Raw genomic sequence first — 17,764 nt, 5'->3', positions numbered from 1 at the left:
GTGAACCTCTACATTATAAACCCGTTCAGGAAGATCACAAACAGCAGTTTACTTCTAGTCGCAGATTCAGTTAATGGTACATATGTGTCTAGTCAGAAATATAAAATATTTGGTAATTATCAGAGATATACGAGACAAACCCCCAGAGTTGAGACGTTTACCCTTTGCACTAACTCAGCGAGCGGTGGAGATAAGAGGTGAAGATAAGTGCAGGAGGGAGAGATTCATGGTGACTGACATGAGTACCAGTTACAGACTGCAGCTTCGACTCTTTCTCTTGATAACACGCACTTCATACTACCCCCTATTCCCACCCCCTAACCACCCTCATTGGGGGAAAACAAGTATCACCCAACAATCAAGTGGTGTGTAGGTAGGCTACTGAAGGGAATTTCCATCACTATTTTGAGAGGGGGGGAGTTGAGAGGAAAGCGAGCATCATTTAAGCAAATGTAAAAATACCAATCTTAGGTATTCTCACATACCCATTGTACCTTTCTGCAAATAAATATTGTTATTATTATTATTATTATTATTATTATTATTATTATTATTATTATTATCTCAGTTTACCCCTTCCACACACCCTGCCCATCAACATGGGTACTGGGAGGCGATATTAAAGCCTACAAATATACACACCAAAACAAACACAAAACATTGCCGACCTACGTGACTTGTGGCGCATACACACGTTCCTCTGGCTCCTCTTGCACCAACACTTGCTCAACACTCTCCTTCCTCAACTGTGGCCCTTAAGTGGCCGCTTCCTTCTTCTTTACTTTTTTTTTAACTAAGACTAGTATTCATCAGGGCTGTCAAATGACGTACCTAGTGAAACTGCAAGCCTAAAGATGAAACCTCAGCTCGTCTGAAACCTGGTCCTAGAGATTCATTTATTTCATAACAATGTACTTTGAAACTATCATATAGGAAACTATCATATAAGGAACCTGGTCAAATTGCAAACAAGAGCTGTAATTCTACCTCAGCTTTTAGTTGAAGTTAAGGAGCAGTTGAAACCTCCTTAGCGGCAGCATCCGCACGCTCATTTAAGGATACGCCAATATGGCTGGGAACCTAGCAAAACTCCACTGTTTTAAATCTGCTGGAGATAAGAAACAGCCACTGTTGAATTTCAACTACCACAGAATGGACTGGATTAAAGGACTCCAGAGCCTTGAGGGCACTGCGAGAATCAACTACAATAACAAAGAAAGCTTTACAGCGGGAAAGCAGTTGACAAAGAGCATACAAAATACCATAAAGTTCTACCGTGAAGATGCTAGTCTCCGGAAGCAGGCACCACATATAGAAGTGGTCAGGAAAAACAACAGAATAGCCAGGGCAGGGCAGACTGGAGTTCATAGAGAGAGAGAGAGAAGGATCGTTACATTGAAGCTGGAGATACATGCGAAAATCTAAGGAACAAAATTCAAGAAGGGGCTTACGAATACAGAAAGATGTAGGAAGATGAGAACCAGAGCTAACAGTCAAAAAGTGGGAACCCAGTTCGGTCGTGACCGACACTGGATCTGACACAATAAAACCACGGAGGTGAAGAAATGGCGAGACATCTGGAACAAACTTACCCCCTATCTCAGGGATTTTCTTAGGGCACAGGAGTGTTGGACGTAATGGTGGAGACATAAGATTTCCAATTCTCACTCTTAGCCGAATAGATGGCATTACAGGCCACCGCACTCGCCTTCCAAAACAAACAAAAAAAAAAAAGCTACGGCGGTCAGCCAGAGCACAGTCTGTATTCTACCAGTCTGCACCCCATACCCATCATGTGGGCGGTAGTGGAAAGGGTTACAGAGGCACATAATGGGCTTAGGGACTGAACCCCACAATTCATATAGCTCTGTCCATGATATATGAATATTCAATGGAATAGACATTGTCAAAAATAGAGAGGAGAGAACAGAAACAGAAAACAAGGGAGAAACAAAGGCAAAGAAGAACACAATATACTAAGTAGGATTAGAATCAGTGAACTCGGGGTCACGAAGCAGATGTAAATCTTGCAAGGGCGATGGGGTCAAGGGAACAATAGGATGGACCAGAAGCGGACTGACAAGAGTCCGGAGTGGTAGGAGGCATCGGAGAGGGACGGTCAAGGGCATCAGGGGGATGGGGGAGAGGGGGAAGAAGGGGAACAGAAACAGGAGAGCGCACTTTAACAAGGGCAGCATCTGAGAGAGAATCGAGGACCAAAGGAACGTTCATAGCTGGGACAATAACTGTGCCAAATCTCTGCCACTGAAATGGGAGAGGATACATAGATAGAGTCGGAGTCGGAAGGTGCGGAAGAGAGTGATGCCTCCTTACCCGTCGGGGAGGAAGAAGGAGAGGAGCCAGACTTACGTTTCTGACGTAAAGAGACAAGTGTGCCAGCAGCAATGTACTGGGCGACAGCCTCGACAGTCTCAACAGGAAAAGGAGAACGGTCAACATGGAGATGGCTGGGAGGAGAATGGACAACGGCCTGGATGGACAAGCGGTGTGGAGGTCCAAAAGACAGAGGGGAGAGCTGAGAAGAAGGATTGGAGCGAGAAGGGAAAGAGGGCACAGGGGACAGGGAAGACTGGGAAGGAAGAAAGGAAACACCAGACGGAGAACTAGGAGGAAGTCCCTCTGGCTCAGAACGCAAAGGAGCAGGTGAGGTGGAGGTGTCCGTGTTCAAGGCCTGGAAATGGTTGCAAAATTGAGAAAGTGGGAGAGGGCGAGAAGTGGAACATAACGCACGAGCGTTAGACATGCCGGAGAAAGAGGGAAGACGGTGTACTTGGCGTCTTGCCTCAGGACGCACCAAGTACGTGATAAATGATCACGATGGCTTCTGAAAAATTAAAAATGAAGAGAAATGAAATGGCTTCTTCAAATTTGAGGATGGTTTCCTCAAATTTGTAGTACATACTTGCACGGGAGAAGGTAGGGTGGGCGTCACTGTAATTAATGCAGTGAGCTTGGGAAGAAGAGCACTCTGTCTTAAAGTGATCCGAGTCTCCACACAACAGGCAGAGACACCTCACGTGTGCATTTGAAGGGACCATGCCCAAATCTCCAGCACCTATTGCAGAGGCGAGGAGAGGGGATGTACTCCTGAACGGAGCATCTTCGCACCAGCAAGAATTACGGAAGACGGAAGAGACCTACTATCAAAAGTGATCTTCACTATGCGAAGAGGCATTTAACCGGACATTTTTGGAGATCGAACAGGGGTCTTCCCATTGCAGGACGAGGCTAAGCGGTCAGCCGCTTCCTGAGAAGGGTCTGTAACACGTGTACCAGTACCAGTGGGGTTAAAAGTGACAAAGGTATCCACCGAATTTACTAAGTGTTTATGGGGTGAATTGATCATCAGGACGTGTAGAATCAACATGACTGAGATAAAAATAATTAGTCCATGTAGCAGGACCAAACAGAGCTTGGAATGTATTAGAATGGGAAGGAATCGCACACATGCAACTGCGAGGTGACGGCACCGAGCACTCCCAGTATGAGGAGGGATAAAAGGCGCAGTTGTTACAATGAGAGATGGAGCCATGCCAGGTGATGAGTTGGTCACCACTAGGGGCTTAGGGTTCAACCCTGCCACAGAGGTGGGAAGGGAGCAGAGAAGGGTAGTCAGGAGAGTCAGAGAAGCAGCTTGGTCTGGGCCCAATGTAGCGGGGGCTACAGAGCCCGGCCTTCTATCACAGTCCGACTCGGGGGCCTGGTCGCCCACCCCACGAGTCTGAGAAGTTAAAAAGGGTTTCAGATATCGGCATATAAACGAACAAGCACAAATTTCCTCCACTAATAAGCCCCTATACCCACCAGGGAGCCAAAATTAGAGGATATAACATCCGACAAGACGAGGCCCCCCCAGGGGAACATCATGGGTATACGCCCTGGAATCGCCACCTTAAGAACCGTCAGTCCGTCGAGATCGGGCTCAGCAACAAAGGCAAAGATTAACAATAAAAGCGTTCCCTTGCTCAACAACGTCTGGTATCACAGTTTTACGGGTGAGAGAGTGTGCATCCCCAAACACCCGGCCGACGTCAAAACAAAAGGCATCTGAAAGAATAATCAAGAATGGCAAAAAATCGGCGAGAAATAACACTCAGAAAGGTGTAGAGGGAGAGGGGGGGGATGAAAAATGAATCATAAGGAACAGAAAAAGACATCCAGCAAATTAGTGAAGACGGCAGCAGGAGCATAAGGCTTCAAAAGGACAGAGGACTCATGGAGCATCACACTCAGGCAGCCCGTCCACCAAGCTCCCTCACGACAACAACGGGCTGGAACGGGAGGGGGAGGTGGTTGAGGTACTGGGAGTAAAAATATCTCTATTTTTAGATATAATTATTCTGATTAGACAAAGCGCCATATGGAACGGTTGAAGAATTCACAGAACAGATAAACAAAATAGAAAATAGCCTTGATAATCTAGCAAACATAATGTCAGATATTATCTTCCTAGGAGACTTCAACCTGCCCAACCTAAGATGGAGAATAGCAAACAATATTATTATACCGAGGAATATATCTGGAAACATACCACAGGTCAGAGAACTACTTAGATTCTGTGATAAATTTTGACTCAACCAGCAGATAACAGAGCCAACTAGGGCCGACAATATTCTAGATCTGATCTTCACAAACAATGAAGACATAATCAGGGACATTACAATTCTCAGATCACAAGCTCACTGATGTGCAAGCATAAATGCTGGTAATAGGTCTAAAAAAAATATCAAGCGAGAGGGGCTATTCAAATAAATTTAATTTTAATAATAAATGGATAGTACAAGAACAGTGTGAGTTTGAAGCACAAGATAGGAAACTAATAGGATGTAATTAGATACTCTTTGGTTTTACTTTTGAAAAAGGTATAGGTTGGAACATTTTTATTCATCAGGGAGTGAGTTCCCAAGACCGGGCCCTTTTATTTGCATGGAGTGTTTGCACAAATTTAGCCTGACTCTGGGGATATCAAAGATATATTTATTTCTGGTGTGGGTTTATTTTCATGGGTTCTATTTTAAGTTCAAAATGATCTGCTACCAGAAATTTTAGCCAAATATCCAGTTTGCTAACTGTAGGTAGTAACTAAGTGATTGTAACCTATAAACCGCTGCCCACTGGATGGGGGGGGGGAGGAGGGGGGTGCGGTGTGCAGGACAAACATATCAATTGTGACACTAGCTCTCCACATATGTCAGTTGCTTAATTTAGAAACTGTACTTGTGGTTGGTCTCGAGCCCATTATTGATGTGACGATGTGCATTGAATTTTGTAACTAGCTCATCAAGACTGTAACTTGCTTAGCTAATGAATTGTGTGGTTCAGTCCCTGAGCCCATTGTGCGCCTCTCGCGGCGGGCAGCGCTCCTGCTATCATAACTTACTCAATATTCCACATTCAAAACTATTTTCTTTCACCTACACCTCTCCATCTTCTTGACAGAAAAAAGGTGAGGGGAGGATAGTGTTTAAGAGACAATTGGACAAGTTCCTGCAGGAAGTGCCGAACTAACAGGGCTATAATGGACATGTGCGCTTGTTAGTTACTCCCAGCAATAGCCTTTAAGATCAAGTTATCACAAGACAAGCCTGGCCCCAAGGTCTTAGGGAATAGACGAACTCTTGAAACCGACTACAGTACATGTAAACTACAGGTGAACTACCGATAAATAGGTAAGGGGTTTTAAGAAGGCCGTGAAGAGTCCTTCGGTACCTTTTGTGAAGATCAATGCATTCTCTATACTGGAAGACCACGTTCGTGGAGGCTAGCAGCTCGCCCGACTGCCTTGACGGGTAATTTAAGCAGGGATCCAGCAGGAGGCGACGAAGCGGCTCAAAAAAGTAGGAAAATTTTGATTTGGATGCTTGTGAAGATATGTAGACAGGATCTCTTGTTCAAGGGATGTACGCAATAGGTGAGGGCTTGTTTTCCTGGGGGTTGGTACAGGTAACGGTGAACAGGATGGACTTTTGTCTGGTAACGAAATAAACCTATTGTGTCTCGGTTGGAAGGAATGATGTTGGGAAGAGTCAATGTGATTAATTTATAAATAGCTTCGTTGCAGACAGTAGTCACAAGAATGTGGCTGAACATTACACATACAACCCACCACTTGAGCAGCTCTGTCTGGCTGCAGCAATAAAGACACACAAACACATGTGAAGGAATAGTGAATAAATGGAAAGTTGGAAAGTCAAGGGACAAGATTAAGGAATAGTTTATGGCGAAGGAAGAATTAAGAAGTATAAAACAATTTTGTACATTTCTCTAGATTAATGGTATACTCTAGAACAGTCATGGTTGGATAGATTGTCGGATGATACGATGCACATGTGGATGGACAAACCGAAGGAAGGAAGGAAGAATGAACAGGAAAACCTTAGCTGTAATAAGAAATGCAACACCCGCTGTCACTCTCACCTAAGTAACCCATATTTGTCTTCCAAGGACCGTCATGGATGGACACAGGTCCCCCATCACCACGTTAACAAACCAACCATAAAAAGGAGGCCTATCATTCTTGAGTAAAAAATGTACAAATATTAAACTGCCACAGTGAGTGTTTTCGTTAATTTTTGTTCTAGAAGAGTGCGAGGGGAGGGCGGGAGGCGGCCAACACAATGCTAGAGTCACTTTCACTGTTGTATAAACGGGTCAAGGAGCTGTACAATGCTGCTACACGTGGCCCCCTCCCCACCACCGGCCCTTTCTCCGCTTCCAGCCCTCCCCACCACCGGCTCTTTCCCCGCTTCCAGCCCTTTCTCCGCTTCCAGCCCTCCCCACCACCAGCCCTTTCTCCGCTTCCAGCCCTCCCCACCACCAGCCCTTTCCCCGCTTCCAGCCCTCCCCACCATCGGCCCTTTCCCCGCTTCCAGCCCTCCCCACCACCAGCCCTCTCCAAGGTAGGTGGTGGAGTGAGGTACTGGAGGCAGGCAGGTAGGTGGTGGAGTGTGGACAACTAGGCGGGTAAAGGTTCCCGGGAAAGACCCAGGTGGCGCTGGGTGAAGAAACACCCCCCTTCCCCCTCCTGCTGATGTTGACGTGGTGTTCTTGTGGCAGCGCGGCTCCAGACCTCCTCCCTCCCCGGCAACACCTCCACACAAATCACGTTTGAAATAAAAAAAAAACAAGCACGTAAAGAGAATTCGACCGTCCATTACATTAATACTCGGCAAATCATTAACAACAGCTAACATGCGCCGTTAACAGTTAAGGGGGCATCAGTTCCAAATATAGCAAAAATTTATTTATTTTCAAGTAACATAAACGTTCACATAACTCTTTCATTCAATTAACATGAAACTTACACCTTATATGTAGAGTTTAGGTTTCTACAATATGATTCCGAAATTTGTTTCCAAAGTTAATTTATTGATTTTATAATAGTAATCAACATGATATATTTGCATAATTTTTGGGGGGAGCTTTGACTATTTGTATTAGTAAAACTAAACATAATTTGGAAAATCTGCTGAAATCATATCCTTTATTATATACTAATGTGATAGATGAGTGTCATAGAAATTATTTCATTTGAAACTTGTGGTTGTAGTCTTATTGAAAATGTGTAAAAGTCGTTGAAAAAAATAAATTCTCCTTTTCTATTTAGGCTGCAATACTGAAGCTTGGAACAATTGCAGCCCTTTTCAAATACAACTAGTCAAAAAAGATTTGTTGACATTGAACAACTTTAAAAAAAAACTTTAAGCAGGAGTCGGGAAACGTGTTCTGTTAAGCAGGAGTTTCAATAATACAGCAGGGGAAAAATGCGACATAAGAGACCAGTGAGAAATGCAGCATATGCAGGTAATTTTGAGAAATACAAACCTTCTCGCATATGAGAAATATTTTCTAAGGGGCATTTTTTAACCTATTACTTTTGTTAACAGAGAGCTCAAGGAAAACAAATAATGCTGAGAAAGCCAAAAGGTGAAGATTGGAAGAAAGTGGGAAAACACAGACTGTGAGAGACGGGCCGCAGGCACCACCTGGAGACACAACACAGGCTGTGAGACGGGCCGCAGGCACCACCTGGAGACACAACACAGGCTGTGAGACGGGCCGCAGGCACCACCTGGAGACACAACACAGGCTGAGAGACAGGCCGCAGACACCACCTGGAGACACAACACAGGCTGAGAGAGACGGCCCGCAGGTACCACATGGAGACACAACACAGGCTGTGAGACGGGCCGCAGGCACCACCTGGAGACACAACACAGGCTGTGAGACGGGCCGCAGGCACCACCTGGAGACACAACACAGGCTGTGAGACGGGCCGCAGGCACCACCTGGAGACACAACACAGGCTGTGAGACGGGCCGCAGGCACCACCTGGAGACACAACACAGGCTGAGAGACAGGCCGCAGACACCACCTGGAGACACAACACAGGCTGAGAGAGACGGCCCGCAGGCACCACCTGGAGACACAACACAGGCTGAGAGACAGGCCGCAGACACCACCTGGAGACACAACACTGGCTGAGAGAGACGGCCCGCAGGCACCACCTGGAGACACAACACAGGCTGTGAGACGGGCCGCAGGCACCACCTGGAGACACAACACAGGCTGAGAGACAGGCCGCAGACACCTCCTGGAGACACAACACAGGCTGAGAGAGACGGGCCGCAGGCACCACCTGGAGACACAACACAGGCTGAGAGAGACGGCCCGCAGGCACCACCTGGAGACACAACACAGGCTGTGAGAGACGGGCCGCAGGCACCACCTGGAGACACAACACAGGCTGTGAGAGACGGGCCGCAGGCACCACCTGGAGACACAACACAGGCTGTGAGACAGGCCGCAGACACCACCTGGAGACACAACACAGGCTGTGAGACGGGCCGCAGGCACCACCTGGAGACACAACACAGGCTGTGAGACGGGCCGCAGGCACCACCTGGAGACACAACACAGGCTGTGAGACGGGCCGCAGGCACCACCTGGAGACTGCTTCCCATTATACTGGTGGCGACGTACTCCAGTGTTGCCGTGAGCGGCTGGCATCACTCCCACTCCAATATCTCCTCATACTTTATTGTTTAATGCGACAATATGCCCGCCTGTGTCGAGGCGAGGCACCGACATAACAAACGCCTCCCTTAACTCTAAACATAAAGCAATAATATTACTGTGTACCTGTTGGTCGCAGGTCCACCCTGATGATGGTACACTGCGGCAGTCACCCCCACACAAAAAATGAACATAAAAACTAGTTTCACCATTTCCAGTTTTATCGAGAATATTAAAGATGAGCAAGAATTAACCGGTTGAGTGTGTTACACAAACGCGTTTCACAGAAAACATTTAACATACGTGTACTTTTAAAATAAACTAAGGTAAATTAAATTTTGTTTAATTTATCCAATAGAATATCAAGGTTAGCCTGAGTAACCTTCATGTGAGATGTAGAGGTACTCACCTAGATGTACTTGCGGGGGACGTGCAAGAGTGCTTAAATCCCGCCCTTCAACTAATGTATACGTTTATAGACATATGGGCTCTGCCATCTTCACTTCTCGGCGCATTCTTTTTTTATTCCATTTGTTAACTACACTCATGCTCATGTTTTCTATTGTATATCCCCCCCCCCCCCCCTCTGGCTCAGTCCGGTACATAATTTTTTTTTTACCTGCGCCCTCCTCTCCCACAACACCCGTCCTAAATACTCTATCGTCGTCTAATGTAAAGGAACAAATGTATGTTCATCACTCAGAATGTTCGGTAATATAATTATTGTTTATGATGTGTGTCTATATATGTATGAACAAGTTGTATTGAACGGGGGTGAGAATAACTTGAGCTATCTTTGTGTGTATTTATACCTCAATAAACTTATTTCAATTTCAATCGTCGTCTACCATGTGCATTCTATTCTGTCGGGACACTGTGTATGTGGTGTTCGTGTCCGGCCATCTGCCAATGTCAGTTTTAATTCTTTCCTGGGAAGCTCATACCTCCAGGGTCTGATGCTGCTGGTGTGTGTGTGTGAGAATGTTACGATGAAAGGCAATGCAGGGTGCATGTTGCCGTGTTGCAGGTGGGGGAGGGGTGTGGGTGGATGCATGTTGCCCTGTCCTTGAGGTGGATACATATTGCCGTGTCCTTGGGGGTGGATGCATGTTGCCGTGTCCTTGGGGATGGATACATGTTGCCGTGTCCTTGGGGGTGGATGCATGTTGCCGTGTCCTTGGGGGTGGATACATGTTGCCGTGTCCTTGGGGGTGGATACATGTTGCCGTGTCCAGGGGTGGGGAAGGGAGGGAGGGAGCGTGGGTGGGTGTACTACCCAAACACTGACACTAAGTCTCCATGCCTGTAGAGGTCCGAGACACTCTATACAGTGACTGCTAAATATCTTTATTCTTACTACGACGGATGAAACATTATAACTCTATGAAATCAATGTTTTCAAAGAACATTAGCTTCACGAATATGTGTAAAATAATAAACCCCACATTGCTCGAGTTAGGAAAATACTATTTGTCAAATATAGATACTGTTCTTAAAAGATTTCCCCATTTTGCACCCGCAAGATAAGGTAAGTGCTTAAGGGTTGACAAATGTTAATCTTCTTGTTTGATAAGCTGTTCACTTGAGACAGTTAAACAAGTCCCAGCTGTGTCTGGGTACAAATGCCAGGATCAACAAACCAGCGGGTTTTCTTCCTATTGGGGAGTGTTGTACATGCTGCTATGGCGGTGTGTCCACTCACAGGATGAGGGGCACTGCCCAATACTGTCACTATGGCGGTGTGTCCACTCACAGGATGAGGGGCACTGCCCAATACTGTCACTATGGCGGTGTGTCCACTCACAGGATGAGGGACACTGCCCAATACTGTCACTATGGCGGTGTGTCCACTCACAGGATGAGTGACGCTGCCCAATAAACTCCCCCCTCGGGGCAAAATTTAAATTAGCTTCACAGGCACTGGATGAACATTTATTTTTCTCCTAAGGATATCTGATCAACCCAGCTATAATTCTTAAGTCAGGCTGTGAGAAGCGACGTTTAACAGCTTAGTTGAGCAGACCACCTAAGCTAGGAGGCTTAGTCATAGACCAAGCCCCGTAAACAATGAACCTTGGAACCACCTCAAGGTGTGCCAAGAAAACTATACGCTCACAATGCACCTTTCTTTGACACATTACATCATATCATTTGCATGCCTTATTAAATACATGACGCATTATCGTAACTAATTTATTGATATTTCCCAGCAAGTTAAAACCTTCCATGTTGACAAGATCTTACGTATATCTTACAAAAGCTATACGAGATCTTAAATCAAGGCAAATAGGGGGACCTTTGACAAATCTCCGGCTTCCTGTCCTCGTCGAGGCCACTATTGTTAGTGGCCCTCAGGTAAATCATGCATAATTGCAACACCCGGGAGGCGTAAGCGGCCTTGAGTACATGACAGAGGCGGAGAGGGAAGCCCAACAGAATTCCCAGGTGTTCGTCAACTCCCAAGTCCTCGCTGCCTCACAAACTTCACATACAACTAGTACCATCAGCACAGAACTTCATATGGGTGGATTACACGAGGACAAACCACGAAAGACAACGGCGCATGGTAGCGGGAGGGATACCAAAGGATGCATCAACAGTGTAAACATAAGGAATAACACGCCAGAAGGAACCCGTTCTAAGAGGAGTTCCCCAGGTATATATCCCGGGACCCCTCGTTTATAACATTATTTTCCTATTTCACAGAGATTGTTCTTGCATTTTGAAGTCACGTCTTGTGACGTCACGCATGCATATTGTACTAGACGGATTACCGGGCTGCACCCGGGTCTCTCTCCCACATCCTCCCTACTCCATCTATCTCCCCAATATCCTCCCCTCTTTCGGCATCTCAGAAAATGTAATAATTTAACTCAAAAGGATTCACATTCATTGAGTAAACCATGAAAATGCAGCATGGTAAAACTCCTAAAACTCTATGGAAAACACATCCCCGATATTATTTCAGACATAAGAAAATTTCAGAGGGTTTGTTATAGATGCCAATATTTCTTAAAATTGGGGTATGGGAGTGTCATAGACCAGTCGAGGTTAGCCCCAGTTCCACACTAAGAAATATCAGCATCTAAAGACAGCAACTGTGATTTTCACGAAGTCAATTCTGAAATAGAGGTTGCATTTTCCAGTGTTTTTTTCAGTTTCAGTGCTTCATGTTAATAAAGTGTCTGAGAGAAGAGACAGGGAAGGGGAGAGAAACTGAGATGGGGAGAAAGCAGAAAAGAAAAGAACAAGGAAAAAGGAGGAAAAACAGAAAGAAAAAAGCGAAAGAGAGAAAAGAAAAGAGAGGAGAAAAAAAAAAAAAAAAAAAGTCCCGCCTCTCAACAGGTTGGAGTTCTGTTGTGTGTGTGAGAGAGTGAGAGAGAGAGAGAGAAAAAAGAGCGCACGTCGAGGGGGGAGGGGGGGGGGAGCATAATTTGTCTGGCCAATATCCCAGTCTCTTAAAAAGATGAACAAGGTGGCCAGTAAGAGCAATAGCTGGAAACTGGAGGTTTGAAAGGCTAATTAAGGCCGAAAGGAAACACTTCTTCAACGTGTATAGTAAACAACCAACCGGAATAAACAAGATGGACAGATTATTTATACAAAGACAACACAAATTCCAGAGTAGACAACAGCACGATAAATGAAGAATGGGAATCTATGTACCAAAAATTTCAAAACATGAAAAGGCGAGGCCCAGGAGAAGCAGCACTAGCCACAGGCACATTTAGGCAGGTACACACACACAGGTGACCCTCAGCAGCAGCAGACAAAAGCAGCCAATGATCTAACGGATTTCTACACACCTTTCACTATTACCGGTTCAGTAAACCACAAGGCTCAAGGTTTCCTCAGTAACGCATTACAAGCAGTTTTAGCGGAGCCAAGAAACAAATAAGGCGAGCAATACGAACACACCCGAAAACTTCCTAATCTGGCTCCAGTCCTCCGAGGATCCCTCAGGTGTTACGAGGCTACCTTCTCATAATGTCTTCTTGCAAGATTTGAAAATGTCTATACTGTAGATTGATCAATTTTTATATTCCGAGTCTTTATACTGCTATTAAATGCCCATTGTTTGGGGGAAGGACAAAGAAGAAATGGTGGAGGGAGGAGGCAGAAAGAAATGGTGGATGGGGAGAGGGAAAGAAGTAATAGTGGAGGGGGGGAGGTGAAAGGCATATGTGAGGAAGGGAGGAGGCAGGAGCCCACCCGACCTTGCACAGTAACAACGCCCCAGACAACCTTATATTTACAACCATTACTGTCATTACATTATACCATATTCACAAGTATAACAGTTATAACAAACAATTTGACAGAGCAACAACTAAGTATTCTCACATAATTTGTGAAGACATTAATCTATATGAAAGAGAATGCCTGTCTGCCCGAGGTTGGTGGCTAGACTCTTGGGGCTGGCCTCATTAAACTTTCCAGGATTAATTATCATTTTATCGGGAGTCATAGGGGGGAGGGGGAATGTCGGAGTCGTTCTAATGCCCCTCGAAGGAGGGCATTACCACCAATGCCACTCTTTCACGAGGTCTGTGAATGTGAAATGTTCAGTGCTTAGTCTAGACACTTCAGCATTAGTTTAAATAACAGTGAATTCAGAGGTGGAAGTATGAGGGAGGGAGAGAATGGGAAAATAGTAAGGAGAATGGGAAATGACAGGGAGGGAGAATACGAAGAAGGAAAATAAGGAGGGAGAATAGAAATAAGGAAAATAGGAAGGGAGGAATAAAGACATACAGGGATAAACAGACTTGGGTAATCCATTGAGTTAGCTTATACTAAAAAATGTAACTAGCTCATCAGTGCTGTAACTTGCTTAGCTAAATAAATTTTATATTCAATTTGTACATGCACACTAAGTAAGTAATTATCTAAAGAAGGCACCAAACCGGGAAGGTTATGTAGCACCAGGTGTGAAGAATAATCAGAGGGTGCTAAATATCACCAAGGATGCCAATACGAGAACAGAAACACATAAGTCACATGCACACTACGTGAAAGAAATAAAGGGTGAGAAAGTATCAGAAATTGAGAGCGAGAGCAATGCTTGATAGCACGAAAATGCCTACAAACCATGATAACACTGACTGGCATTTCATAAGTGTTCTATTCATCCAAGCTGATAACTGCTAACATCAGACAACACATGGCAATTAATACAGAACTGTACAGCACAGGTTCATCATACAAAGATTTTGTTATATTTAGTGACATATTTGGAGGTTAGTTTACAGGTATTTCAAATTGCAGTACTATTTCTTTTAGTCATGTTTTAATCCCTGGTTCACATAGGGTACACACACATGTACCTACAATAAACAAATACAAATTTAATTTCTACACTTCAGGGGGGGAAAGGTCAAATATTTACATAAATATACAAATAGAATACAAGATGGAAATTTTTTGTAATATATTTCCTGATGCATGTAAACATAATAAATCTAATATAACAATCTAGAGACATATGAAACACCATGAGTGAAGGGTAATGCGTTGCATTTCCCATCTGTGAGGCTCAAATTCATAAAATGCATCCAGGCAGGATTAGTGAGGGGTAGCATTTGCAAAGAGGGCATCAAACCTGCTACTCTTCCCATTGTGAAGCCCCAGAGGCTAAACTCACCAATCTTGCTTGGGGAAAACAAAGCAAGACACCATTAAGGATGTCAGCTTTTAGCATTTTAAGACATACATAAATTACTGATACAGTAGATCTGCAAACAAAAATTATTGCAGTTCATGCCTGGTAGTTATATTTAGATACCTATATAACATTTTGAATAATCTCGATGAGAAGAAATATCCAGACAAACATGGGTAAACTTAAATTTGAATTAAATAGCTCATGACATTATTATACAGAGCCAATGTGTTTTAATATTTATTATATAGTTACAAAATTATCTCCATGAGAATTTAATGAAAAAAAGTGCTAGTACTCAATTATGGTAGTTTTCCCAGGATCTAAAGGACTATATAGAATCCTACAAAACCCTTCCTACATGCAAGCCTATTATGGTATGATAAATTAGAAATTAGATCATGAAATAAAAATTACTATCAAAAAGTTATAAAATAAAAAATACCTTGCATGTGCATGTTTCTGTGTGATGTGCAGTTTTCATGTGCAGTATACGTGTGTTATGTTCGTGAGGAGTGTGCGCGCATGTGCCATGTATACAAACTGTACAGTATTTCAAATATTTTAATCCCAGAAATAAGTCAACAGTACCACATTTACTAATTACATCCAAATAAATATTAAATGGATGAAAACATTTCCAAGTAACATTTGTTCACACAATTACCAAGAACAATAAATTTGTTAAAATAAAAAAAGGGCTCAAACGTGTAAGATAATGTATTTAATCATACTACACTGAGAAATAGCTTAAAAGTACAGTATTACCTAAAAGTATACATAAAAGTAACCCCTCATGTGCAGCAAAGTTTGCTAAAATAACCTGTGCAACTTACACTATAAATTAACTGAACCTGGGTTTCAAATCATTGTACAGATGAGAAAGTTGATACAGCCAGGGGAAGTGTATCAGAAATAAGTTGTAGACTGGTTGGTCTCAGTCCTTTGTGGAAGTACCACCACAGTGGATATAAAAGGAAATACCTTACTTAACTGATAGTTCCTTGGCTAGTTACTCTGGTGGCACTTGGTGGTCCATTTCAGCTCCACCTCCATATTGCCCCTGAACGTACTAAAACTTTGCTATTCTTTAAACTTTAGTTGCACATTTGTGCTTTTCTATCTTTGTTTCGTCACTCGTACTTCCTCAACTGTATGTGCTTTCTGAGAGTATCTTCTTGAGGTTATCTTGAGATGATTTTGGGGCTTAGCGTCACTGTGGCCTGGTCCTTGATCAGGCCTCCTTTTTGTTAGACACCCCCAAGAAACAGCCCGTAGCAGCTGTCTACCAGGTACCTATTTACTGCTAGGTGAAAACAGAGGTATCAGGGTGAAAGAAACTGCACATTTGTTTCCATCTTCACCAGGGATCGAACCCAGAACCTCAGGACTACAAATCCGAAGTGCTGTCCACTCAGCCGTCAGGCCAGTCAACATTCATTCCATACATTCTCATTTCCAAGTGCTAGCAAGTCATAACTACTTCTTCACTATTATGACAGCCAAACCAGCATGTAGAATTCTTTGACAAAAAATTCAGGTGCTCCATCAAGATTACCTTAACACTTTAAGGCATTGAATGAGATTCTACATGTGGTTGCTCCTTCAAGGATGGGAGGTTCCTCATAGAAACGAGGTGTCAGACAGTAATGATAGAGAAAATCAGGGGAATATAGCTATCATAAAATAAATAAATGAATGAATACAATACCTCAATGGGAGACTTGAGTTTTGAACAAAGAAAAGGATATAGATAAAACAATCACAAATAGTTTTTTGAGGTAACTGCACATTAAAAATGAAGGTAAAACAGAAGGGAAAGGTTCTGCAGCAAATGATGGTGTTTGAGTGGAGAACTCTATGGGAATGTGCATATATTATGGCATGTGTGAAGGATGTTGTGTATGAGCTAACCTACAGTATGGCTGGAGAAGGCATACAAAAGATAAGCAAATTACAAAAAAATACTGCTAGAACAAGGTAGTCACTGACATGAGCAATAACCATTTTGCATGGATATCTCACATTTAATCAAGTTATCAAAGACAAAGTTATTCCAGGAGGTAAAATACAAAATGCACCTCGGTATTCACAGCATGCATGAATATGTATATATATTGTACCTAATAACCAGAATGTACTACTTGATCTATTATGCAAGGTCCAATTAGCCTATTAGGCAGTGATTTTTGTTATTAACCAAAATTCAAATGGGTTTATATGAATTATTATTACAGTATTATATTGTATTAGGAACGTTAATTACTGACTTGGTTATGTTTGGTCCTATATTTATGTTAGTTTTAACTGAAATAAAAAAAAACATATATAATATAATGGAAAGATTTATTACATAAGAAAAATTTAGAAAAATATATAACTTCAGGAAAATTCAGTCCTTGCATAATAGGCCAAGTAGTGCATTCCGGCTATTAAGTACAACATACATACATACATATACACACACACACATACACATGCATACATACATACATACATACATACATACATACATACATACATACATACATACATACATACATACATACACACACACACACATACATACATAAGACACACACACACAGTGTAGGTAACTATGTATGCATCTACAGCAAGGCCAATCCTTGCTGTAACATGAAGGAAACTATTCTCCAATGAACATTTTAGAACGTTCACAGATCTTGGAGCCATCTTCCTGGGATGATCAGACCAATGTTTCTGTAATATCATGTCACCATCATTTTTCCCCTTGGAAATGCACACAATGCTTCATGTCAACTTGGTTACATCCACCAATTAACTTATGTCCTTAATTTGGTAGCCTGCTTTCTTTAAAGCATTGATCTGAGTAATGATTTCTCTGCTTAGTTCCTTGATAGGCGCCAAAAGAACAATACCATCAAGAGCACTGTTATCTGTAATAAAACACAGCATGGTGCCAAAGCGAGTTGAGCAACATAACTGTTCGCTTGCGCTACCACCTTGGTAGCGCACACCACAATGACATGTGCCCAGCGCATACGTCTGTTTACAATCTTCCAACCACAAGACCATAATTTTTTA

Source organism: Procambarus clarkii, chromosome 17 (genome assembly GCF_040958095.1).
Source record: "Procambarus clarkii isolate CNS0578487 chromosome 17, FALCON_Pclarkii_2.0, whole genome shotgun sequence".
Lineage (NCBI taxonomy): Eukaryota > Metazoa > Arthropoda > Malacostraca > Decapoda > Cambaridae > Procambarus > Procambarus clarkii.
This window is presented reverse-complemented; position numbering follows the sequence as displayed.